Source organism: Falco punctatus, assembly GCF_963210335.1.
Source record: "Falco punctatus genome assembly, chromosome: 3".
NCBI classification, from domain to species: Eukaryota; Metazoa; Chordata; class Aves; order Falconiformes; family Falconidae; genus Falco; species Falco punctatus.
In genome coordinates this window covers 36,285,096-36,312,350 of record NC_137582.1, presented here as the reverse complement: position 1 = coordinate 36,312,350, position 27,255 = coordinate 36,285,096, and the positions used below count along the sequence as shown (strand labels likewise).

Sequence of the window (27,255 nt, the reverse complement as noted above, 5' to 3'; positions counted from 1 at the left end):
TACAGTGTATTTTTTCCCTTTTCATTTGTCTCATTTTTTACACCTCCTCTCTTGTACTTCCCAGGTTTCTCCTTTCATGGTCTGAAAACGCTGCTGAGTAAAGGTGAGCCAATAGTTAGTCCGATCCCAGACGGTCTTTTGTTTAGATAATTACTTGGAACTGAAGCAGCTCATAAATGCCGTGACTTCCCTGACTAGTATTGACTGATTGAAAGATTAGGTGAGGCAGACATTTGTAGCCAGCCTGGTAAGAAGAAAGGAAAGTATAGAATGATTTAAATAAGATATTTTTTTTCTTTCTCCCTCCCCCCACTGTATTGAGGATGCATCCTGAATGTTATCTAAAGTTATGTATTTAGGTTGGAGCCAAGCTGATGTGGTTGCAGCAGAGGCGAGCATCCCTCCAGCCACTCCTGAATGGTGCTGGAGCCATGCTGATATTGCTCCTGCAGCTGGTATCACACCCCGCAGGAGGGCTAACTTCTTAAAGAAGAAATTCTACCAAGGTTCTCGGAGAACATAATGCAATTCTCCTTACAATAAAACCAGTGATTTAGATTTATACCCCATTTATTTGCCTTGGTTTCTCACTTGCTAAAGACATTTGCCAGTATATACCAGATGACACAACCCATTTAACACAGATGAAATTGGCTTTGAAACCTTTATCCCCATCTTACCAGTATGGCCACAGCAGATTCTTAGTAATAGTAATATTTTACAAAACAAAAAGCGTAACCTCAGTTCTATATGGAAACAAATAAACTCATTGTAATCCCTGCTAAAATATATTTAAGGATTCATATAGGAATTTTACCAGCCTATATCTAAGAGACATAATCATAAAAAAATACATAAAAACTTATCCATAAACATGAAAAAATAATCCAGGTTTCACCAATGAATCAGAGTAAATATATTTACAATATTGCAAGCAGTGCTTTTTAAAAAGAAAATCTTGTTAATGAAGCACTGAATGACAGAGAAACAATGCTATGTGTTGGCCTCTTTTTCAAAAGATCAGAATCTATAAAATGACTGGCTTCTTTACATAGTCTGGAATTGCTACTATTAGAGCATTTAATGTAAAGTGCAATATCATAGTCTTTCCTGAGTCATAGTATGACAGCTGTACAGCTCCAGGATCAAACACAGTGTAGGTGTCTATCCCTAGTGTAGACCAGTAGCAGAGCTCTTTTCCTCTGTGGGGCTCACACTATACATCAGCTATACTAATTTTTGCTTGGGAGGTGGAGCCAAAGCTCCCTTCTTTTCTTGCCTTTGGACCTTATGTGTGTGAGCAAGAGAGCAAAGGAGAATGATGCTTAGAGGTGGCTGCTTCCATGGAGACCTTGGGGTGAGTAGCCTGCAAAATTCACCATCCTTCACAATTCACGGTGTGGGAGGTGCCGGTTGTGCCCTTTCTATCATGGCTATTCACTGGCTAAAAGCAACCCTTTGTCTTGTCAGTCCAGAGACATCTAGGCTGAAGAAGTGGCAAAGAGAAGAAAATGCAGTGTCTTTTCAGCACAAAGCTTTTGATGTCTAACTGTGTTGTGTGGGGTTAACTGGACATAAATATCAGTCCTGAGATTTTTAAAACTGAAGCATTATAAACTAATCTCTGGTCCTCAGACTAGTCTCTATACAACTACCTGACAGGAGGCTGTAGGCAGGTGGGGGTTGGTCTCTTCTCCCAGGTAACAAATGATAGGACGAGAGGAAACGGTCTCAATTTGTGCCAGGGGAGGTTTATATTGGATATTAGGAAAAATTTATTCACTGAAAGGGTGGTCAAGCACTGGAACAGGCTGCCCAGGGAGGTACCTGGTGGAATCATCATCCCTGGAAGTGTTTATAAAACGTGCAGATGTGGTGCTTAGTGACATGGTTTAGTGCTGGACTTGCTAGTCCTGCATTAACAGTTGGATTTGATCTTCAAGGCCTTTTCCAACCTAAATGATTCTATGATTCTGTGAGTATCTGTGAGGCATATTGCCTTTAAATCAGTAAGCTGTTTGGTAACAACCTTGATGTACAAAGAAGCGGGCAAATATTCAGAATTAAATATTGAAGAGATAGAAAGAAAAAGAACACAGAAGACATAAAAGTTCGTTACATACTCAGATGATTGTATTATCTTTTTCAAGAGTTACCCAGCATGATTTATAATTTCTATTAAAAATATCAAGACTATCTAAGCAACATCCCTAAATCTTTATTTTATGTCATTCTGAGAAAAACAGCACATGTTTACCCACGCACTTCACCTTCTAGTCTTTGCTCAAAATACAGCTTTAGCTACAATAACAAGGAAGAAATCAACCTTCCTTGAATTTTAATTTCCTGTGGAATTTGCCTCTTTCTTTTAAGAAAAATGTTTTGGCTTGCAGGTTTGATATTCCTGTCACTTTTTGCTTTTTAACTATGTAAAAAAAATGCATACAATACTAATCTTCATTGCCTTCTACAACTTTGTCCTTTAAGCCCTGTGCAAAGCACATCTAGATAAGAGCAATTCACAATAAGATTTTTTCTTAAGTCAAAGGTGGAGTAAAAAGCAACTCTGTTGAAATTTATGTCTGTGAAACATATCTAAAATGACACTTTCAAAATTGGTTCACTAAGAACCCATTTCTAGCTGTGCTGTGCTTTGATAATATACAAACTAAAATAAAAATAAATTGTTACTGGGTATATTTTGAAAATACTTTCACCAGATATTCTCTGGAAACAATAGAGCAAATTCTAAGGCTAATCCAACAATCCCAGTTTGTTAGAATCATAGAACAGTTTGGGTTGGAAGGAACCTTACAGATCATCTAGTCTCAACCCCCCTGCCATGGGCAGGGACACCTTCCACCAGACCAGGTTGCTCCAGGCCCCATCCAGCCTGGCCTGGAGCACTTCAGGGATGGGGCACCCACAGCTTCTCTGGGCAACCTGTGCCAGGGGCTCACCACCCTCACAGTGAAGAATTTCTTCCTTATACCTAATCTAAATCTACCGTCTTTCAGTTTAAAGCCATTCCCCCTTGTCCTACTGCCACAGGTCCTTGTAAAAGTCCCTCTCCAGCTTTCTTGTAGGCCCCCTTTAAGTACTGGAAGGCCGCTATAAGGTCTCCCTGGAGCCTTCTCTTCTCCAGGCTGAAACCTCCCACCCCAGCTCCCTCAGCCTGCCTTCATAGGGGAGATGCTCTGGCACTCTGATCATCTTTGTAAAATATTATCATGCTTTGTGAATAAATCTAACCTCAAGCAGGGCAAAACATGAAATATCTTTGCTTCCAAAGAGTGGAGAAGTTACCATGCAAGAATGAATGATATGAAGTTTTTGTGATTTGGTCCAAGATATTTTTTATTTAAAAAAACTTGCAGTTGTCTGGATATGTGAAGGTTTCCCAGTCTCTGCTTTGCCAGCTGAATGTTGCAGACCTTTCCATAATAGTTCCCACTCTTCCTTTAAACCAGTGTTTTTTCCTCAACCCAAATAAAGTGTTAAAGGCTACATGGAATAACTGAGTTTGAAGAAAAAGTTGAAATAAATTTTGGGCCACAAATAATTGATTTGGTTCTGTAAGGAGGGGTCAGATGGGTCCCTGTTTTGTGAAAGTGTTATCTATCAGTCCTGTTTGTATGTGTAGAGGTCTGGAGAGAAATGTGCAGGTAGTCCCATGTCTGCTGGAAAGTTATTAAATTTATTATGTGCTGAATCTACCTTGATTCTGGAAAAGGAAAATATCTACCAGGCTCAAATTGCCAATAGAATAAATAAAGCAGAGATGGGGGAGTAGGTAGGATTTTTTACTCACGTGATGTCTCCTTTGCAGGAATGAAACAGGATTCATGTTCTTATAGTGCTATTTAAAGCTGAAAGCCTGTTTTTCCAATTAGACGTGTGTATCTGCATTTGCAGTGTGCCACTGGCAAGGTAAATGGGATCAGCAGTAAGCGTTACTGAAAGCTGCAGCTGGCTGACAGTTGCAATTTTACAAAACTCCCTTTTTTCCCCCCTCAGAGTCTATGCAGATATGAGTTTCAGCAATACTCGCCTCCAGCCTCTTTCAGCTTTCTTTTTAATTAAAAAGCTTAATTGGGAGTAATAAAAATTCCAATTAAGCTTTTTAAATAAAACCCAAAAGCTCAAAGTGGCTGCAGTTGCAGATAACTGCTACTGCAACCCATGACTAGCAATTCTATTTGAACAAAGCTTTTGGTTCACTATAATAAATATTGTGGTTTATGATTGTTCCTCCACATCTTTCAAAAGTACTGTATCTTTAAGTCTCAGAGCTATCATTTTCTTGTGAAATATGGGCATCCTTGTGATTTTTGCTAAGTGCAGCACAGGGACTCAAGTCTCCATAGGTTGCTATGCATATATGCCCCTCAGCGTCATGCCACATGTTGTACCTCTGAGGAGAAATAACAGCAGTAACAAGTTCTGATCAGCCAATTTCCCTGTGTATTCATGCAATTTTATAGGTAAGTGAAAATGGAGAGCACCAGACTCCAAAGGTTTTTTCCAGCCAAACACCTTTACTTCAGCCATTATGTGTAATTATTTAGGCCAGCTCGGTGGCTTAATTTTATGTAACAATTTATGGTCTTTATATGTGTGGCTTTTCTTCCTCAGAAAGGCCAGTGAAAAAATGCATGAATTAGATCTTGTATATCATGACATCTGACTTCAGGGGTCATCCACAGTATAAAAGATATGGAAATACCTGATACTATTAATGTTCCTTAGAGGAATCACTGAAACTTTTACTGTTCCTTTTTGGTGCAGAACTTCATAGAAAATAGTGCTTGTTTCCAGTGGCATGTCAGCTGCATGCATGGGGCATTACCATAGTTAAAGCAGAGTAATTTTAAAATTTGCTGTGTTAGTAATGAATTTCTTTTGCGCAGTTCAGCCTAGCATTTACCTCTGTATGGTGGGAGGTACCTATAGATCTAGAGAAGTCATTAAATCACAATAAACCAGGAAGAGAATAAAGAAGCAGCTGGTGAGGTTGAAGTTGTTAAAAAGGGAGAAACTTTACGGAGTGCTAACTGATGCTTACTGCTGCTGCACGGCAGCTCTGAAAGAAGTAAAGCCTGGACCATCACTGAACAGCACTGCTGGCCCAGCTATGCTTCATTCCCAGCTTCCAAGGGCATGTGCAGAGAGGAAGCAATAGGACCTCAGGCGGGAGGAAAAGAAGTCTTGCTATTACCTGCATTCATTGCAAATCACAGGTTTTTCAGTTTCTTCCAGCATAACCTACAAACAGGGATGTGGTCTGGTAGAAGTAGTGGCACTTGGTTCAGGAGGCTGAAGTAAAAAGCAAAAGGAGAGGGAAATTTAACTTTTATGTGGCTATCTGACTATTTCCAGGGAATGTCTATGATGGCTCATGAAACGCTTAAAGGATCTCTGGAGTGGAGAAATCGTCCTGTGTATTCGGGGGAGGTACGCCAAGCAGTTTAACAGGAGTTTTAATTTCTGTTTAACTGTATTCTTCTGTGAAAATATAAGGTTGAGTTGACCTTACTCAGAAATGTGATCCCAGACAAATGCCATGGCTTAGTGCTTGACTGTCCATTTTTTCCGCCTTCTAATTCAGTTCAAAGTTGGGGTGTTTCATGATGTTGACTATGCCTGAAATTCCCAGAACTGCTTCCCCTACAGCTTCATAGGAGTTTTTGGTTTTTTTCTCCCACTCCCCTGCCCCGTTTCTTGACTGATTCTAAGCTCTTGTTTTGAAAGCCTACTTTTGTTGGCTCCAGATACCACTGCCATTAGCTTCACAGGCTTTTCTCATCAGCTTGATGGACCCAGGTGGCCTTGTCTATCACTGATATTGTTGCTTTCATTTTCTCAGCCATCTGTTTCTGACAAGAATGAATTACAGCCCTGGTTTCCAAGAAGTACATTTACAGTTGTAGCTCAAATGATTACAGCAAGAATACCCCGGGATGTCTTGAAAAGCAAAATATTCATATAGAAAACATAAATGCATGTAAACACTTATAGGAGTTTCAAGAAAATAAAAACGTTAATCTTCCACTCAGCTAATAATTTATTAACAGTGTTGAGCTAAGTTAAATAATGAGCTTGTTAGAGAATGGCTATGTTACAACACAAAATATATTTCCCTCCCCCAAATTAAAACCTTAGTATAAAGAATGAAACCAAGTTTAATCATGTCCCAAAACTTTGAAAATCTTCTACTTCTTGCCCCAAAATTTTGAAAACAAGAAATGTGTTGACCAAGAACTTAAAACCCATTGGCTGTCATTAGAAGGGATCACTCTTCTACCCTAGCCTGTTCCACTGGAAAGCTTCCCTCCAACCCAGTGGTCTAGTCGAGTAATAATGTGGTAGTGTAAACTCAGTAATGTGCTTCTGACAGATTGCATTTCTGTCCAGCAAACGTACATTTGCCATAGGTCAAGGGAATTGAGGCTCTTTATAGGTAGGGCTGGCTTGGCTGGTCCTCACTTCCTGTCAGTCATGCCTTTTCTGCTGGACCTGGGCTCGGACTAACAGCTGTATTCCAGGAGAATTGGCAGCTTGAATTACAGGAAGGTAGGAAAGATTATGTTTCAAATGTAGAGCTTTCTTGGTTTTTTTTCCTGAGCTTTCTTTGGGAGCATTTTCTGGAATAAATCACAATATCTAATAACTCAGTGAGGCTTTTTAAGTGGAGTTTTAAGAGTGTACTGAGGTCTTACTGAATCACGTTATCTACCATTTCAAATCCTCTTGAATTTAGTTGCAAAGAATAATAGCTATATGTTCAGTTTGAAGAGTGTGAAGATTTTACTGACTTTGGATTAACAGAAAGATTTCTCACTATCAGTGTTTAAGCTTCACCTCTCTGTCAGTCATTCCTGACAAGGCCAGAATAAGGTACTAATGGCAGTGACTTTAGAGAGGGTGGTTTTTCATTAGTTTAAGCAGAATGTCAATTAAAAAGGAATTGAGATAAAGAACCAGCAACTAGATTAAGTTTACACTTCTTCACGGATGATAAGAAAAATCCATTTACAGGTTCTATTTCAGGCTGAATATACTTCCCAAGGTAAAGGCTTCTTATACTATAGCTTTAAAAGCCTACTGACAATTTCTGAAAAGATTTAATAACTATTGCGTCAGAAATGTGGAAGAATTTTTTAACCACTGGAAATAATTATTTCTTACCTAAAATGAATGTACTAAATTAATTTAAATTTAATTTCACACATTTTATTACAGAATGTTATCATCTACCATCATTTCTTCTCTTCCTGTCTGACTATTATTTGCATTCTCTAAGAACTGACAAAGCCCATTTAAAATAGGAAGAGAAATCTATCTTTCTCTGATCTCTGGATGGGGGAAGACAGCCTGGGACTGATTTCCAGCTAACAAGTGTGGGACACTATGGCAGACCGTGTGTGCTATTTTTTACTTTTTCTGCGATCTGCTTGTAAGATTTTGAGCAACTTAGTGGGAGTTGTGAGCTTAGAATTCAGCAGGCTGCGCAGGACTGGGGCAGCATTGGGCTTTGATCAGGCTTCAGGCAAAAAAGGCTCCTACAGGCATTCCCCCTTCTTTACATCCTTGTTATTCCTTTTTATTCCTTTGGACAACACTGGTCTTCAGGGTTCAGATGAAAATTATTGTTTCAGGCAGACTCACATAGATATTTATTACCCTGGACTCACATAGTCTTTTTTTCTTCTTTTTTTTTTTTTTCTTGTTTCTTTTTTTCTTTTCCTTCATGCAGGCTAAGGAGTGTTTTCTCATATGAAAACTGAGACTGTGACTTAATGTTACTGTGCTCAGAGCTGGGCTAGTCATAGGTTTCTGCTTTGCCCAGAACTGCAGACTAATCCAGAAGAGACAACTCTTTTGAGGGATGCTTCTCAGTAAGAGGTACAGCATGGGCCATGGCATATGACAAAGGGCAGGAGGGGAAGCTCAGACAGTTTAGAACTGTTGAGCAGTGATCTGCAGATCTTGTAAATGCCACCAGCAAATCTTTGCCTTAATCCACTTCTGCCCCCTTTAAAAAGGCAGTTTTCCTGCCTTTTAATTGTAATCTGAACAGCGTACAGCTTCAGAGCAGACGGTACATAAAAGCTTGCACATACTCCTGAAGTTGGGTAGATCTTTCCTTCTGAGTGTTATCTGAGGGGTTTATTCCTCCTTACTGTTCCTGTGGCTAAATCCTGAGCAGATGAGTCACATGTGGGGATTTTTTTGTGTGGGTTTTTTTGTTTGTTTTTGGGGTTTTTGTTTTGTTTTTGTTTTTTTTTTGTGTAGAAAATCTGCTTTCAAGTTTCATCCCTCTAGCTGGAAGAACCAAAACTTTCTATCACTAACAAAATAGCAGGTAGTTTCTTTTACAGGTAACTAAGTTTTCTCTTATAGTTACTAAGGAACACGCAGCAAGGCACCCACCCAACCTGGAGGGGAAGAGAACTACCATTTAGAGACATCCAAAACCAGGAGAGATGCTGACAAACTCTGATTCTCCTATGCTATTTATACTAGCTGACAGAATGAGTCACATTATGCTATTTTAATAGATTTCTCACCTTCCTGAAATGAATTACAGACTTACAGAGCAGTGATGGTAAACTGGGATTCATAGCTACATTACTAGCTTTGCAACATCCTTTACATCAGCGTAGCTATTTGTATTCAGTACCCATGAATCAGCTGTAATATACTGAGATAAATAATCTGTCCAGAGGGACATCAACATTGTAGCTGAAGAACAGCCCAGACTAATCCTGTGAAATTGGCTTTGATACAGTTTGTGAAGTTAGGTCTTGTTGTATCTCTCCAAATCAGGGAGGTGACTATTATTGGTTGATTCCTCCTGATAAAGAAATTGTTGAGCAGCTTTTTCAGAAGTACTTAAATGCCTTGGTATTTGTGATTTAAAGCTGATGTTTTTCAACAACAGTGTGTGACCACACTTAGCTACATATACACCATCACATTAAAACCTGAGCTAAAGAAAAAAGAACGTACTTGGCCATGATGGAGGGTATTCTTTTGAACATGATGTTCAAGATCTCTCTGCGGTTTTGGAGGTTTCAGCTGAATCAATTTTCTGTCACCAGGTTATACAATATGTCCTGTTTTCCGTTGCAAAAGATGTGATGTTAAAAAACTATGGGAACATGTGAGGGCTTATGGCAGTACAAGCTGAATCTGCAAGGCAACAGCCTGAAATGGTCACAGGTTACAGAAAATAGCCCCAGAAGGGGCTTTGAGAGGTCTTCTGCATAGTCTGCATGCTGAGGCTTGATTAGTGCTGTCTGAATTATTTTAACAAATTTTTATTTAAACTTCTTTTGCAAAGTTCCCACAGCAGTGGGGAAAGATGTGAATTAACCCCTTTCACCTACCAGTGAAAGCCAGAAGTGGTAAATGACAGAAATCTTGGGCTCATTGGTGCTGGCCAGACATCAGATGTCTTTAGCTTTTCTCTACTGTTGGATGGACCTTTAAATTTGTATAGAAGGGAGCATAAGAAATCCTTACCTTTCATTTACAAAATTTCTGCTTTGCAATGGCAGAGCAGTTGTGTTTCAATAGCACAAAGATCTGGAAGTGCTCTAAAAACCTCACATGGCAACCTCAAGTACACAAGGTTAATGTCCCTGTAGGGAACAGATGTTCTGATGGTAACTAGTTTAGTTGTTAAGGTAGTGTGTGCTAGTGGATAACTCTTCTGACTGTCTCTTCATAGCTCAGGAGTCTGTTGCTGACTCTGCTAGTGATCTTCAGCCCCTTTCTCCCTCAGTGCCTCTTGTTCCACTGTCCTGCCATTTTCTATACACTGCAAATTTATTCCCTGTAGGACATTTGGACAGCAAAAGAAAGTGATGCAAAGGGTCCTGAGTGACCCAGGTGACCCCCCTGACTTAAAGACTGGAAGCTGCAGAGTCCAACAGATCAGCTGTGTAAGCGTGGAATCCACCACAGAGCCAGAGGCAATAGGTGTCTCCCTTCAGTAGGACTAACTTAACTTGAACTGGGTCCTTGTGTTTCTCAAGACTGCTATGCAGATCTCCTGGCTTAGGATGGTACCAGCTCAGGGGTCTGAAAGACCCTTTGGTTTGGCAGATGGGGCTGATGCTCTCTGAGCATTATGGCTGGGAAGGGAGAATCCTCTTTACTCCAGCTGGTAAATCACATTTAACCTGGTGCCACACACCACTGTTCCCTGTAGAAGCATTCCTACTATTTCATGCTGAGGCCTCATACCTTGTCTGGATAATATGTGCTGCCAGTTTATTAAGAAATAAGAAGTTCACATTGTTAATACAACTTTTTTCAACCAAACTGCTAGAGTTTGCCTACCAATGAAGAAAGAGGTACCAAAAAAAAAAAAAAAAAAAAAAAGCTTATAGCCTGTCAAATACAATTTCTACAAAACAGCTTTTCTATTTAAGGGTTTTTTAATGTTTATGTTTATTGCTGTAGTAGTACAAATGATGATGATGTGATTTAATGGGCTGTTAGCACAATAACGCTCTGTGCTTAAAAGTGACACAAATTTTTATCCTCTGTTTCGATGTCATCAATGACTCTGAATGCAATGGGATGTGTTCTTCTATTATCTAGCTATTTGCCTACTGTCTGATGATGAATTTAGGGTGTTATGGATTTCAAATATGTTTTTCTGAGTTTAACAGCTTTAAATGTTGTCTTCTTTTTGCCAGCACCTGGTAGGTATATCAATACAATCGGTTGATACAGGCATCTCATACAATTGAAAATTAGATTTGGCAGTTTGTGTCACACAGATACATGTGTTCAGTACTTCTTAAATGCAGATTTACTCTGTAGAAATAGTAGTTAAGAGTGTTTATTATGAATCCTAAAGAAAAGTGTTAATTTATTTTAAAATAAAATGAATGCTTATGTACTGGTTTGTTTCTTTTATTCTTCTCTAGAAGTTAGGAGATTACCTCAGTGGTCACTTTCAAACGCTATGTTTAATAGATTCATGCATTTTAAACTAAAGGAAGTACTACATGCCACTTCCAGTATTTCTTTAATGGGCTATATTATGCTGATAAACTGTGTACGCCTTTCACAAATGGGCCGTTACAAGGGTCAAAATATGAAAAATAAAGCTCCATACATTGGCACTAAAGGGTGAGGGATAAGTTTAAGATGTGAGAATGCCTGACTGAATACAGATGTGGTGTTATATTGGTGAAATCAACACAGACTTTGTTTGCAGTAATTTAAAACAAAGCATCGCAGCTTTGTTTAAAACAGGAGGTTTCTTTCCAGGAGAAAACAGATCTAACACACAGGGAGGAGTCTGTCTCCTTCTGTAGTATTATGTACAGCTAGTTTTCTTCTACCTATATTGTGTTTCAGAGTCAGATGCATATATGAATCCATTTATTGCCCTATATATGTTGTATGTCTTCTCCTCAGGGGTTGGGGGAGGCATAATGGAGATGCTTCTGCACATCCTGAGGGCTGCAGCTCCCTTGGGGCATCAGGTGCTTGTGCTGGGCATAGGGCAGAGGGCTGCAGAAACCCACTTCTCCAGTCCCAAAGGAGGGCCAGCCTGACCAGGGAGCCTGGCTGAGATGGCCAAACCAGGAGCAGCAGCAGTCTGTCACAGTTCAGGTATTACTCAGGAGAATGGGATCAAGCCAAGTTGTGACAGTAATTTTGAAGTAAGATCAGCAGACATAGGTCTCTGTCCAGCAGACACTGCATGACCCCCTTTCTGCAGGTTTGGGCACAGGAATGGTGAATTAATTTGCTTTGGGTTGGTTTGATGAAGTATCAGTTGCTTTAATTCACCTGAGACAGTACTTTCCGTCGCCAGGATGTGGCATTAGTGGTGTATGCTATTCTGCCAGGGAACAGGCTGAAGCTATGTAAATATTTGTTACAAAACATTAACTACAGATCCAGGAGCACTGAAGGAGCCTTTTTAGATTCAGAAGCGAAAGTGGTATTATTTATAGTGTTAATGGACAGCTAGCTAAAATCACTGTCATGGGAATTTCATGATCAAATTCCCATTAAACTCAGCAGAAGTCAAGCTGAGGTGTCCTGGAGCCAGCCTGTGGAAAAACCCCCTGAGAGACAGCCTGTGCACCCAGCTGGTCATGAATGACTGATTCACTTGACTTAGATGAAAAGCCTAATAATTTTCAAGTTATGTAGCAGGAGTCAATTATTTAAATAATATTCTAATTTACTTAATAGTAATGCAAGGGTTTCTAATTTCAGCCACCTTTTATAGATTTTAAAGACACAGAGAGACTGACAAGATGTTCACAGTGTTTTTGTGCCTGCCTGGTTCACAACGAGTGTTGCTAGCGGGCAGAGTGATGGGATGAGGAAACACAATTGCTCACAACAGCCAAGCAGGTATGCTTAATTTTTAAACCTGCCAGCTTTGACATAATTCCTTCGATTTTTCTAAAATCCTCTTGTACATCTTAATTATCCTGTGTAGTCTCTTAGGATGGATTTGATAAGGACAAATTTGAACTATTAATTTTCAACTTCAGGGTGTTAAAATAACTGATGAGGCGTGTACTAAGAGAAAGAAGATTGGCATCTTCTGTGTCAGAATACAGTGCTCTGTGTCTGATGAGCATTCGGTTTGTACACTGTACCCTCTAGCGCCTTTCAAACCAGTAGGAAACTGACCTTTGCAGGAATACAGGGCAGATGAAAATGCCTGGGATAACTGACCTCCCTATCAGCAGACTGTTATCAGCTTTTGCAAGGTATGTTTCAGATGTGATATCTATCTGTAAAATTATGTAATTTCAAATATTAGAGATAAACACACAATATGGTGCATGAGAGAAGCATGTAGCTGGTTAGCCTAAGGGATGTGAGGATAGTTTGTAGACTGAAAAATATGTTTGTCTTTCAAATACAATACTTCTGAAGTGCAACACAAGCAAAGGTTATATGGTTAGAAGATCTACTTTCTTCCAAGTGCTTGTAACAAAAAGATAAAAGCAACAGCAAAACCCCAAAGAAATCATACCTGTTATGACACTTCCTTAATTCTGGCAATCAGATAAGCCTCTAGTTGGGACAAGATCTGTGCATTTAAACTCAAAGTGCTCTAAGTCATATCAGTTAATTGTTGATAATTTACATCAAGTTAAGACCTAACTGATAAAAGAAGTTTCATTATAACAATACTTTAAAGTATTCAAAAGTGTCCAATTTTGTTGCTAAAATGCTGTCTTCGTTGTTCTGGTCAAACACACTCTGAAGCTTCCAGTTACCTGCTCTGCTGACCTAGTGGGGAACATGACCTGATTATCTTAAACAACCACCATGTAGATGGCACAAATGCAACCCACCTCAGTGATAAAACCAATAATATCACAGAAATTAGACTTTTCCATTCTATAACAATAAGGTTGGGAGACTGCTTTATTTAAATCTGGAGCTCGGTCTGTTTTATCATGAATTATAAATTAGACATTTATGAATTCTAATGTCATTTCAGAGGTAAGAAGAAAGGATACTGGAAGGAAGCAATAAATTCCAGGGAATTAGTGGAGAAACCAGCAGAAAATAAAGATGAAAAAGAACTGATGGTGGAGAGGGAAAGTACTGCATGTAGTTGTTAAGTAGAGGTAAGTGAGATTGGCCATGACAGCATGATGGCAGAAATGAGTGACTTATCAGTTAGTAGCAAGAGAAATTCATGATATTACCAGAATCTGGAAATTTAAAAAGTGTGAATTTAAATGAGAGGCTGTGGGATGTCTGGTATGCTCTAAGTTACAAGATCCGTTATGTAGTATAGCCAACGTTTTGTCAAGCATTCTCTCCACAGAAGTGGTTGGGCAGCTGAGGGTAACAACTGGCAAGAATTTGTGTGTCAGCAAATTAGTATTAAGAGATGAACAGGATCTTCATCAGACTAATTTTGTTGCCTGGACCTACCTCTTCATCCGTTTTGTGGAACTACAAAGTATCCTCCCTAGACAGAGATAATTTATAAAACAATGCTTTGGGTCCCTTCTTATTTTATGTAAATTAAAATAAAATTAAACAAAAATTTTATAGTTGGAAAATGGATCTGAGTCAGGACTAGAGGAATGTGTGTTTGCAGGAGTCTAGTTACAGATATATAGTTTTGGCTAGAAATTTGGAAGTACTGCTTGTAGTTGTGGAGCAAAGATGCGCTGATCTAGCAGTTATGTAGCTTTCTTTGGAATATTCTTGGAGTTAAGATGTTTACTCAGATTTATAACCTTTCTGTGATAAAAATAATAAAATGAGCATCCTTTATGTGTTTTTTTTTTCCAACCCAGTGTATCAATGTAATGCAGAGGTACTGGTGAGTCCAGTTTGGCTCTGTTTCATAAGCTGCAACTCAAGCAGGTTCATCAATACTTGCCATGAAAAATATTAAATGTATTTGTTCAAAATTCCATCAGTAAGGTCACATTTTGGTTTTTTTTTAATCAGTTATTTGTATCAGGGAATAAACTTATTACTTAAGGGGTTTATTTTGATTTTTTTGTGAACCTGTGTGTTGCTATTTCTAAAAGGCAACGGTAGAAGAAACAGCTTGTTTGACCTAAACAAAACAAAGGAGGTTTATATGTAGGCTTTCTCTTCTTTAAACTATGTGTATTTCCTTCAGGATCCTGGAATCAGCATTGCTCACTCATGCAAACTGGAGCCAAAACCCCCAAATACCTGAGCAACAGGGACTGACAAATAGCCATGGAATGCGCTATTTGTACCATCAGGAATGTAAAGGCAGATAACGGATATTTGTGTAGTCCAGTGTTGGAAACTTTGCTCAGTCAAGATGGGAATGCATTCGTATACCCTTTACAATTTAGAAATGTAGCAAACCACTAAAACATACATAAATTAAATGGATTCTTCATATTCCTAGGCTCCCTGCACGATGTTAGATTGTTTAGCTTTCATAGTTTATTTTGCTACTTTCAATGGTGCTATTAATCATACTTTCTCATTTTCCCTCACTGCTAGGATTTGACAAGGATTTTCTTTCACGTTGAAAAACTGCATACTCTGAGGGGTTTCTTTGCAGCGCTCCTGTACACTTAGCATAGCCTCTGAGTGAAGACAGCGTGTTTTCTGCACTGCGCTTCTTCCTGAAAAGATGGTTTCAAAACCGTGGGTTTGATCTCTCTTGGTAGCAAAAGTTCATAAACAAATATGTCTTTCAAATTGTTTTTCTACTGGAAGCCTTTATGATTCCATCAAAGAGGAAACTGAGCTAACTCAATAAGCAATGGACCATAAGGCAGTAAACTGATACATTGTTAATTTTTATTGCTAAAGTTTCTTTCTCCTACTCTGGTTCAAAATGCTATTCATATTTTATTATGCTGATTTTTTTATGATTGCAATGGCAAATCCTTCTGATATTCCGCTCAGTGTTTTTTATTGAGATGTGTTGGCTGTAGCAAGCAACAAGGCAGGGAGCGTGGCAATATAGCCTTCCAAACGAACAAAGAAAGAGATCAAACACTTTACAAATGGACGTGCAAGTTGTTGGCCAGGACTAACAGAGCACCTGCCTGGCTGCTCTAGGAACCTGCTCTAGAAAAGCCTTGGAGGAAGAGCATTAAATGCCCAAAGAAGAAGGAAGCAAGGGATATGAAAGTAGTAAGAAAAATTGTTTGTGGTAGGTAGGTGCTCAGGAGCCATCTAGGCAAATATATAAACCCTGGCAATCTCTTGTGTCCCTTAGAATTTTTATATATTGTCACAGCAGATGGAGAAGGACTCCTGGGGGAGCTGGACCTTAGAGATTGGAGATCTGTAGGCATAAGTTCTCATTAGGTTGCAGAGATGGCTGCTCTTGTTCAAGTTATAGGAGTAATTTCTCTCTGCTTCTTCAGGTGCTTCTGCACTGTGTTTGATAGCACACCCTGTAAGTGCCATGTTTGTTTTCTCTCCCAGCCTTAATTTCTCATGTTTGTTGATTACCTAGCAGAATGAGACCCCAGTCTTAACTACGCTCTGCTATGATCCATCTGGCCAATATAAAATCCTTTTTAAAGGTTATCAAGGTACTGATTTTGCAGACTCGATTCACAATGTGTTTTTTTAAATAGCTCTGAATACAAAAACACAATCTGCTCCACCAGATTGGGTTTTTGGTCCTTCAGGTCCATTATTCTGCTTCCAGCAGTTGCTTTGTCTAATGCTGCAACAGGAGGGAGAGGACAGACACAGCATAGCTTGCCAACAGTATGAAGGTTTCCATTCCTGTGTCATCAGCTCCTGCCCATTGCCCACATTTGTCCCATCAGAAGTAAATTTTAGATTTTTTTTCTGAAAATGATCACTTCCTTTCAAAGTCCAATATAAGACACTGTAATCCCTGCAGAAACAAATTTCACAGTCTGTCAGCAAACTGCCTGAAGAAAAGTTCTCTTTTCCTTCAAAACTACTTATTACAGTGTTCTACTTCTTAAGGTTAATGTGTATTTGAGATTAACACAGATATTCTGGAAATTTAACCCTCCATTGAAGGTACTAATGCAAATCAGAGATAACTCAATTTATCCCTAAGGTTAGCTCAGATCAATTTAGTCCCTTGTACTCGTCTCTGCTTTGCAGACTTTCATGTAAATTGGGTAATATTCTTCAATGAAATGAGTGTACAAATTAAAAAGAGGCACATCTGTGCTGCATTTACTTGTGACTGTGGAAGATTATTTTCAAACATGCTTCATCCAGGTAGTCAACATTACAGTTTTTTTAAGAATAGCAGTCCATAAACTTCCTACATGGTCCAGATCAGTGACACTTCTGAACAGGGAAAACCAGGGATTTAATGTCTAAGTGCTACACTGGGCATTGTAGTCTCACAGCAAGACCATCAAAAGCCTGGGTCAGTCATTGCCTAATCCTCAGAGCATCCGGGGGCTCTGGCTGCATTTCTGCCAGCACTGTTCCCCAGCAGCCTAAATCTTAAGTATTGAGAATTTCATGTTTCTACCTTGGCAGCTCTGTATTAGGGTTTGCTAACAACATGTCTGCTTTTCTGTCTTGTTGGTGTGACCTGAGAAACTGTTTGTGTCATGTCTTTTAAGCATAAAGAAGGAGGAAATGGTGTTTCCTTCCTCCCCCCATTAGCCTAACACTGAGAAACTGCACAAGATGGATTACCCAGATAAAATGCTATTTTCTCAGTGGATATTTGGATCCTCCAGCATCCGGGTCCTTTGATGTGATCTGATCTGTCACATCTCTGGATGAAAATATTCATAAATTGTGGGCATCAGCCTTTTTTTCCTGATCTTGTAGGCTTCCGTGTTGAACAGGGTGCTTAGGTGCCCTGCATGGGTCTGTAAATGTGTCAGAGCATCTCAGCTGTGAATATTACAAAGCTGAGTTTGTGGCACTCAGGTTCCCATGTGTATCTTCTCTTAGGAAGGAAATGTTTAATGTGGTCACACGAATTCACACTGAGTGGTTCGCTGACTTTTAAAAGGACTGCTTAGGTCATAAGACAGCAGTGGAGTAGCACTGGGTCTCAGGGCAGCATTCACCTTCCTTAGTGGTAAAACTGAGACTGGAAGATTATTCAGCTTAAGCTCTGTTTTCTGTGTGACTCAGATTTCTATTTCGTCCCTGCTTCGCTGTGAGCAGCAAATGTGTGATCAGTAACAGAATGGACATAACACCTGTTCCAAGATGTTGGTAGGAAAACAGCACTCCTGTTATTCACTGAATCTCAGCATACTATTTTACCAAATTCCTAATGGAAAGATTCCAAGGCTGGCTTGAGTTTTGTCAGAGCAAGCACTGGGATTCTAATGTTGTTCCAGTATCTTCCTCACTGCATAGATTTACAAACACTGGTATAAATTGATGATAGGCTCAAAAATTATGAAAGCTGCCTGGTTCAAACAAGAAAACTGCAAAATGTTTCTGCAGCATTTATAGTTTCATTTTTATTTGCTTGGCATACAGATGCAGTGAAATTTACTGTTGGTCAATTGAATTCTTTAGCATGTTGCTTGAAGTTTAAAATGTATTTATGATTTATGATACTTCACTGAACTTATGTAGTCTTAAGAACCCATCTTCAGAAAATATTTACAGTTGCATTTAGCCAGCTTAATAGATACTTGTTTGCTGCTAGAACAGCTGTATTTAAAAAGGCATACATGTGCTGGGTGCTCTTCCAGTCAGCTTATCATTAGGAGTCTGCAAAGAACAGATATTAATGTCAGTTCAAATGTTCTTGGCAGTGAGAATCTAGGTATTTTTATTCTATCATAATCTTAAACCTGTGAAAATATAAAAAAATAGAGTGAACTAGCAAATCAAGAACTATTGAAATAATACCAGAAAAGCTGGAATTCAGGTGAGACAGTGTTCATACTTACCAGATGTTTCTATTCACTACTGATGCTCGCAGAAGGGGGTCGGCTTGTAAAAGATGGAGGCTGTCAGCTTAATTTGTGTAGCTTTGAGGAATAAAGGCTAACCCATGCCAATTTTGTTCTGATGACCTTAAAAAGAGATGGCTCAGTATTCCATTACCATTTCCCTGAACTACCTAAATGCACTTAAAATGTTTCTAACATAATTTTAAATGATAAATATGAATAAAGTCAATGCAATAACAAAAATAAATAAAATCAGGAGCTGTTCTGCATCTGACAGGGTGAGGTGAGTAGCTCCTCATCTTCAGAACTTACCTAACTAGGCTTACTCTCTGGCTTTTGTGTAGCAGGAGAGTGTGTAATTCAAAAGCTTTACTTTCAAGACTTACTGAAATTCAATTTCAGAAGTAGTGAAAGCATCATAAACCCACATCAATAAATCTACACATACATGCTAAACACATCCATCTATCAATTTACATGGAATTCAGCCTTTCCCCTCTCCCCCAGAGAGGTAAGTCTATGTATTAAATTTTGTCTATGTCCATTTTCAAATAATTATTTACCAAGGGATAAGTCTCTAAAATATTATATTTCAGTATTTTAAAGCTCTCCCCAAGACTGAATCAGTTTTTTCTCTGATCCTTTTGCTATGGTGCAGTTTTGCTGTCTCTTCTTGTGTTTCTTTGCTGCCTGCATGTCTGGGGAAGAAGAGGGAGGCTGCCAACGTGACCCATACTCTCTGCCTCTGGTGTTACACTGCAGTGAGTGAGGAGTTGTCCTGTGATATCCTTGGGAGGCATTCAGTAAATGAGGGAGCCACTTAGGATGTGATGAAATAACACTTCAGCAGCTGAGGCTTTGAAATACTAGCTTAAGTTCGGATATTCCAAACTATATACCTTGCTATCAAAAAAGATAAGAGCATACCTCCTTAGAAGAGCAAGCTGCAGTTTGTTTTTGGTCAGTTGTGTGCTGTTCAACTAACAAACAAAACATTAGATTTTCTCAAATCTTCAAAAAGTTCAGACTTACAAGATTAATTTGCCTTTGAACATAAAGCTGCTTAATTTCAGGGTACTTTCAACACTCAGGTAACAGAATTTTGAGCACATACAAACAAGACGAGTGTGGTAATGATAGCTGGTGTAAAATGAGTTATTTTATGTCTCTAGATTTATAAACATTAATGGCTTAATATATATTCTATCTCCAGCCAGTTAAATTAATCCTCTCAGCAGAAGCAATATAAATTTGGACTATATTTTCCAGATGATTTTGCTTACTTCTGGTTCCCTTTAGTACATCATATGCTGTAGCTCTAAGAAAATGAATGCTTATAAGTGTAGATGTTTATATGAGTCAGCAAAGCTGGCATGAAGTTGTTGACACCTTGTATGCCCAAAGGAGCTGGCATTCACTGCTTAATGAAAAAATAAATCTGATCTTCAGGCCGATTATAGTGCTATAGATTAATGTGCCAATGAGTCTACTTGAAAACATTATCTTGCGCTTGCATAGCAATTTATGTAACTCGAATTGCAAGAAAGAACAAATATGAACATAACCCATTAACAGCACAAGTCAAGAATAACCTAACTGAATTCAAAATACTGCAGTTTCAGCTAGTATTAGCTGATCTGCTTTAATCTTCACTAGGTCTCTTAGGCAGCAGTTTGCTCTTGTTGAACTTGGTCTTCATTTGAATAAGATGCTAGCTGCAGTTTCCACAATGAATCTGTAAAGGAAGCTTTTGTTGTCCCCATTGTTTTTATTCTTCATCTTGAAAATTTTCTGTTATACAGCAAGCACAGTCTGTGACTTCACACCATGCCTATGTATTGCACCTCTTTCTGCATTATTTTGCTTTTCTTTCACCCAAGAAACAGCAGATCCCAAAGTAGAAATTAAGACATAGTAATGAACAAAGGGGAAAAAATCTAATTGCAGAGTATTGTTAGATGTGTTTCTTCCACAGTTGTCAGTGGGAATTCAGCATTTTACTCTAGGTGCAGATATTGAGAAATGAAAGTTTCAAATTAAAGGTATTTATCAAATGAAGCCATTATTTTTGCAATGAACATAGTTAAGGAAGAGCTCAGGAAATTGCTGTGTTCTGGCTAACTGGCTCAGCCTTGTAAAGAAAAAAAAAAAGAATCTTCTAAATGTTTCTAAGGTAAAAGCAGCAGTACTCAGCAGGTACCATGGGAGGAATGAGAAACTAACCATAGATTCAGGGGTAGGGAAACAGATGATATCTAAACACCACCACAGACTGCCATTGTATTGAGGTGCTCAATTTATCATACCATGTTAGCAAGAAAGGCTTGTTCTTTTTTGATTCAGTAGAATTTTTCAGGGTAAAAATCTTACTTAGGAAGGTCATGTTTAGTAAAACAAGAAAGAAATCCCATCAAGTTAAAAAAGGCACGTGATTTGCTTTTAGCAGAAGATACAGTTCATCTAGAAAAGTCTAGATAAAGTGTTTTGATATGTCAAGAAAACTATATTTTTTTACTTCCCAAGTAGATTATTCCCTTTTATCTTGTCTCAGTATTCAGTCCTCTAATGGTTTACCGAAACTCTCACAGAGCCTCTTACTGAGTTGCTTCTTGGGGAGAGACTAGCTCAGACTTCATGTTGGGTGAGATGCTGTGAGAAGACAGTGAAGACGGGTGCTGTACTCACACATAGAATATGTCCTTCTGGGTAGCTTAGATGACAGAGAATTTTGGAGATTTTCCTTGAGACATCATAGAAAAAATAGTGGAATTGTGAACTGTCTCATAATTAAAAGGTTGCAGTTGGCCAAATGATATAAAGAAGCTCAGTTTGGCTTGAATGAAAACTACTGTATTCAACTTTTCAAATGGAAAAAAAATCTGATTTTTGTTGAAAAAATAATCCTCAAGAGGCAGGCCATGAGGATTTTTTGTTTGCTTTTTATTTTTGTTTCAGAGGTGCTATTCTACTGTCATCTACTCAAAGTACAGCATTTATTAGAAGTGCAAGAGAGTTCTTAAGCAAAAGCATAATCTTAGCTGGACTTGGTATTTTGCTCTGGCCACGATAGTCTATGGACAAAAGCCAGAGCCAGGATGTACATCAAGGTAATTTAGGTTATTACTAGCTCATATAACCAGTAGAGATTTAAAAAGCTTTGGGCACACAAATGCTTCTTCAGATCTTAAAAGGAAAGCAGAGAGAGAATGTGTAAGTCAAGTTTAGGGCATAAAAGAAGGTGTTGGCAACAATGAAGTTGGTGATGGACTGCTTCCAAAGACCGAAGCAGTTAAAACTCAAACCATGTCAAGGTGCGGATGGTAGGCTGGCTGCCTGTCGTGCAGCTGCTGTGCATGGGTAGCAGGAGAAGACTTTTGTGCTTGCTTTTTCTGCAAAAGCCAGTGAAATTTTAGATTCTCTGCCTCTTTCTGTACTGCTAAATAAAAGGTAGATGGGTAGTTATTTCAAGCACTGGTCTGCTGACCATTCAGACTGTTTATGCCCCTTGCATGCACTCCTAAATGTTTTATTCTGTGCTGGCTGACACTTTCTGAGATGTTTTTTGGGTACAGCTCAGAGGGCAGGAGATACCATGCCTGACAGCAGGGTCAGGTTTGGCTCCACCATGTACACCTCCAGCATGCTCCCGGCAGGCTTTGCCTTCCCAAACTGCTCGCATGTCGTTGCAGCAGACTGCCAGGCATGCCACCTGCCTTCATGCTGCAAAGCACTTCTTGATGGGCTCTTAACACAGCCTTTATTTCAGACACTTTGGAATGAGAAAGCTCCCCTACCACCATACTAGGTGCATCTTAGGGCCATAATGGTGTTAAATAGGGCTGTGGCCCTGTTTCATTTAGTGGTACGCTGTGTGGCTTTAATGTCAACCCAGATGTGTGCACAGAAGACTGGCAGGAGTAACAAGCATGCTGTAGATTCATGCCCTTTGTGCTGCATGATGGCAGTTCTTTATGTAGGAAAACTATTTATATAGCAGCATTCAAAGCTGTGGCTATAAGTGACTCCTAAACTTTTGCAACATACTCTTCTTTGGAAACAAATACATTTGCTTGAGTGAATAACTTTTAGTCTGTGAGCTGTTTAGGAATTGTTTACCTAGCTATTCTTTCTCAGTGTTTTGTGAAGTAATGTTTTAGTTGCCTTCTCATTGCTTGAATGACAGGAAAATCTGAAACAATTACTTCTGCAATCAAGTTTTGCAAAATAGTCTTCTAGGAAATAATGATTTTATTTTTTTTGTTGTTATCATCTGCAAATATGATTACAGGTAACCTTATCTTGCGGATTTGAACTGTGAATATATAAGTCAGCTCTTTACTATTTAACAAGCTTAATAAGAGCACTATTTAAGTCAGGTAACCTTCACATCACACATTGGCTATGCAATGAAATACAAGCTTGTAAATCTGAAAGATCACAATAAACATCTCACTCATCAATAAAAATGAATTTACTTATCTTTAGTTTAAACCTGGTCTAAAATGCAAATGGCATATCTCCTTCAAGGGCCAGAGAAACTAGCTTTTTCTAGACAGGTGCAGACATTTGAAAGACATACAATACATGGTTAGTCTGTCAAAGTTACTGGGAATTTTAAGCAGTTTGGCATTATCATAACTGAATTAAGCTATGTTTGGTTTTATCATGTCATTTTCTTTGACATTCTGCTTAGTGTGTGTGTGCTGCCTGTCAATCAGAGAGTCAGCATGTCATGGGGGAACTTCAGAGCAGAAATGGTGCTACTTGGCGAATTCAGATGAGCTAAAGGAAAAGGAACAAGGAACGCTTGACGGCTGCAAGGAGAATTTTTGAGGTGAATCTCAATCTCATTAAGTGTGTGGTTAAAATCATGAATAGAGATGGGATGGCAGAGGAAAAGTATCTGACATACTTCCAAGACTCCTTGTACTGGAAATGTAGTGGTTTGTTTTTGGGGTTTTTTGTTTTTTTTTTGTTTGTGTTTTTTTTTTTTTTTACATATACAGTTTTTTAGTGGTGAGAAGCTTAGTGAAATGAGTGAGCAGCTAATCATAACAATTTCTATTTACAGTGAAGAAGATAGTTCCTGAATTATTTAAAGGATGCATGTATATCTATGTAATTTACATTGAACATGGGGAAAACCAAAACAGGATGAGTTCAGCTAAACTTCCTTTTGTGGACAACTTATGACAAATTTGTCCTATGCTGTGACTTGTCTGTGGACCTGCAACAGCCTAGCAGTTCCAGAGCTTTCTTGCTACTGCATTTTGCATAACTTCTTATTCAAAACATGTGCCTGGCTGCCTGCCTGCCTGTTTGAAGCTGTCCCTGCCTTGTTGGATGCTGCTGTCACTGTATCTAAGTGAATAAGTCAGGTGGTACAGGATATATTCCTGAGGCCTGGAACCTGACCAGCTACACTGGTGACTTGTCCTGGTAGCCCTTGGGGTGGTTTTGCCCTTGCCAGACATCTCTCAGCCCATGTTGGAGTTAGCAAAAAGGAGAGACTGCTCCTAACAGGCAACCTGGATAAGCCCATCTTGTTTGGGAGGGAAAGGAGTTTAGTAGTATGGACATGGGCTGGTCATGGCATTTGGTTTCGGCGTCACAGAGTGTACTGCCATGTTTAATGTACTTTTCTGTAGATATCAAATTTTTTTGTACCTACAGGTAAGCTGCAGCTCTGACTCCTTCAGTTTCCCCTCTACAGCTTTGGGGGTCAAAGTGTGACTCTTGCTTATGTTTGGAGGAACAGAGAAGAGAAATACAAGATATAGGCCCTATTTGATGATTTTCTAGAGTGCAAATGATGGTAGTGTCTGCTGCACAGTTACTCTCTAGATGTGATGTATTAGGAGCAGTTAAAATGGACTGAAGGTTGGCGTGGACTTTTGCCTTGGTCCTTTCTCTAATTTCTCAGTCATCACAGCAATACAGACATTGCTCTGTCCTGCTGTAAATGGTTACTGTGAGTTACTTCTCCAGAGCCTTGAGAAGGCCCAAGCTGGAAATGGGAATGTGATTGTAAAAAGCTTCACAGAAGTATTTTCAAGGTCAATGCTAGAGGCGAGTAGAAATCCTGATGTGTTTTATTTGGTCATAGAAAAATTATGATTTATCTCCAAGACAGTAGTAAAGCTTGGTGGTAAATACTTTGATGGAACCTTCTTTGTGGAAAAACAGAGCTCTGGCAAATTAACAAGCTCTGTGGAACATGCATAAATACTTACCAGTTTTTTTGCTTTTGGAGAATTTGAAGAAACTGAAATATTCATGCGGTGCTGTAACATTCACTATTCACTATTTTTGGAATTAATGTTTTGAATTTTTTTTTTAAACTTTGACGACATTTATTGCAAGATCTTTCTATGTTATATTAATATGTACGTAAATAGAGTATTTTTAAAAAGACAGTTTGAAATCTCTAAAATCCCCCAAATCACAGAACTTCAGTCTTCAGCATGGCATTATTAAATTCCAGACAAATAAAGCCTGCAAGAAAGATCTGTCTCCTGAATGCTGCAGGTTCTTTCATTTCACTTATCGTACAGAGACTAGGAAAGTGAAACTTTGGTGGTGAAAAACACTGTTCTTATTTCTTTCCTCTTAGGACCCAAGGCACGCTGCAAAGATGAGTCCCATTCCAGTTGACTTCCAGATGCAGACAGGCAGGTCTGAACTCCCAGCTTGGAGCAGGCTCAGCTCTTTTCTTGTAAAGACAAGTTGGGTGATATACCTGGGAGCTTTCAGAAAAAAAAAAAAAAAAAGAGTTTTTATTGCTAGTGAAAGGTAACTGGCTACAGAAAGAGTTACTTCAGAAAAGTGAAAGCAGAACTGAGCTCAAGAAGTATTAATTTTAATCAGGCTAGTGTTTCTTTAACAATGCATACTGAGTCTTTGCTAGTTTTTTGATACTAAATTAAATTTGGAAGGTTAGATACAAAAGGTATATTTTCTAATTAACCTTTACTTTATTAAAATTTCATTCCAAATTGTAAGCAGTTCTTCAGAGTACAGGCTGTTAAGCACTGGCTGGCCATTTTATTTCTTGTTATACTTGCTACTTATCTGAACCTTAACCAGGATTTCTTTATTTGAAATTCTTACCCTGGGAACAGATATTGCTCTACGTAGATTGCCACTGATTTATATCATATTGTATATTTAACACCCACAGAATATAATCTGATTGAATGTGATTTTTGCATGACATAAGGTAGGATTTTTCTTTGTATCTAAACAGAAGCTGCAGCAGGGATTAATATGACTCACAAAGAGATAAGGTTTCAGAAAAGAAAGCTTTTGAAGAACGCAGCCACAAACCTGAAACACTGGCACTACTTTTCCACCTGGGAGGAATCTGGCCCAAAACTCGGTATTGACCTCTGAGTTATTTGGTATGGTGTGCATGGTGTTTTCTTGAACGTTATGTTGAAGTTGATAAAACTGAAGAGAGAATAGGATTCTATTGTAATGTAGTTTAAAAGTTTTATGATTTGCAGAGATTTTGTCAATAAGTTGGATCATTTTTTTTAAGCTATTGGCCGAGTACTAATGAGAAGGGAAGTGTTGTTTAAACAAAATGAAAGAGGTAGGTGTCACCAACATGATTATGAACTCTGAATTACTGCTGTTTTCCCAGCTGCAGTAAATCTGACTAGAATTGTGTGTGCTATGATCACAAACAAAGAGAGAAGAATTCAGACCAAGGTACTGAAAAGCTGCTAATGAAGGACAGAAGCCTATTGAATATAGTCCTGGAGGTGGTGCAAAATGTGAAATGCAAGGTACTGCTTCAGGCCAATCTCACAAGATCAGTGGGGCTGGTCTTTCCAAAATGATGGTATAATTTTGTTGATTGAAAGCTTCTTTTGTTTCAGACCAAAATCTTTTGCATACACATTTGGAGGCTTACTACTTTCTTATTTAGACCCAAATCTAAACTATAATATTATTCAGACTACTGCGCTGGAACAAGTAGACATTCACAAATATTTGACTTGGTAGAAAGTAGTGACTGAAAGGGAATTAATGGGTTTTGCACATGGACAAGTAAACATCTTCATCCCAAAACAGATATTTCTTGCAACCTTCATCCTTCATTTCCCGAAATCATCTTCCTGGATTGAGGATAAAATTAACTTGTTTAAATTTACTCATACTGTGAGCAGTATAACTCCTATTAATGCTGATGAGAAATGTACTGAACTTACTGGGGATGAAGTTACTTAATTCTCCAAAGCAGCTTGTATTTTTTTTTTCATGGCTGTGATCATTCCCTTCCTCTACCATAATTATATTCTACGCTATATAGATCTCAGCATTTTATCTTGGAGTTACCCTCTAGTATAATTTCTTTCCAGAAGGATTTCTGTGATCACGTCAGAAAATTTCCATTGATTTGGAACAAAAGAAAAAAAAATTAATGAAAATTTTTAACAATTCTATATTCTGTCTTCCTTGTTAGCATTATTTATCTGTGTTAAAAGCTTGAAAAATATGATTTCACATTCATAACTGACTCTGTTATGCTCTTAGTTGAACATCATACCTATGTTTTTGGATTTGCGTACAGCATTTCTCAGACAGGAGTTTAACAATAAAATGTTTTTAACAGAACAGTACTAAAAACACAGGCAATTGCGAAAGATAAACCACACATTTATATTCACTTGAGCCGAAGGTACTTAGAGTCAACCTACTACTGAGTTTCTTGTAATGCAATAAAAATTTTAGTATTACACAATGCCTAGTTTTCTTCTCACTGTTTTTACGTCTAAGAACCTTTACAATTTTAATGTGTTTAAACTTACCCAAAAGCCCAAAACATTTCTTTATTTTATGCTTCTTGTGACAC

General features: G+C 38.5%; 1 long non-coding RNA gene across 4 annotated transcripts in view; it reads left to right on the top strand.

The window, feature by feature from the left end:
• Nucleotides 1–27,255, top strand: part of LOC308061632 — a 158,597-nt gene that overhangs the window by 49,597 nt on the left and 81,745 nt on the right. For 2 of the 4 annotated variants that reach the window (XR_013927302.1, XR_013927304.1), the window contains 2 exons: nucleotides 65–103; nucleotides 12,256–26,185. This is a non-coding gene — a long non-coding RNA (uncharacterized lncRNA). Of the gene's footprint in view, nucleotides 1–64; nucleotides 26,186–27,255 lie in introns of all 4 variants that reach the window. The other 2 variants (XR_013927301.1, XR_013927303.1) reach the window with 2 other exon arrangements.